This window comes from Oncorhynchus nerka, linkage group LG9b (genome assembly GCF_034236695.1).
Source record: "Oncorhynchus nerka isolate Pitt River linkage group LG9b, Oner_Uvic_2.0, whole genome shotgun sequence".
NCBI classification, from domain to species: Eukaryota; Metazoa; Chordata; class Actinopteri; order Salmoniformes; family Salmonidae; genus Oncorhynchus; species Oncorhynchus nerka.
The window spans coordinates 23,056,825-23,057,348 of record NC_088424.1 but is presented as its reverse complement, the minus strand read 5'-3'; positions in this window follow the sequence as shown (position 1 = coordinate 23,057,348).

Below are 524 nucleotides of genomic sequence, written 5' to 3'. Positions count from 1 at the left end.
CCACTGGCCAGTTCAATGTATTTTATCTGACTGTTGAGATTCATATAATCATCTTGTCATTTATCAACAGTAAATCAGCACTGATTTCACACGTAAACTGAATTCTTAGGGGGTCTATAACCACAGGACTAGAATGAAGGATTCTACATCTAAATCTAACAGCTACATTTTCAGAAAGGCTCAATTAAAATCAGGGGTGATTTTGCGGATTTTGACAATGAATTATAATTAATCAATCAATTAATGGATGAACTGGTTAATCTCGAATGGTTGATCTAGAACTACAGATCAACTCTCTCTGTGAAAGAGAGAGAGAGCGAGAGAGAGCGAGAGAGAGAGAGAGAGAGAGAGAGAGAGTGAGAGAGAGAGAGAGAGAGAGAGAGAGAGAGAGAGAGAGAGAGAGTGAGAGAGAGTGAGAGAGTGAGAGAGAGAGTGAGAGAGAGAGAGAGAGAGAGAGAGAGTGAGAGAGAGTGAGAGAGAGAGAGAGAGAGAGAGAGAGAGAATCATAAAATAAACCAGGAGCT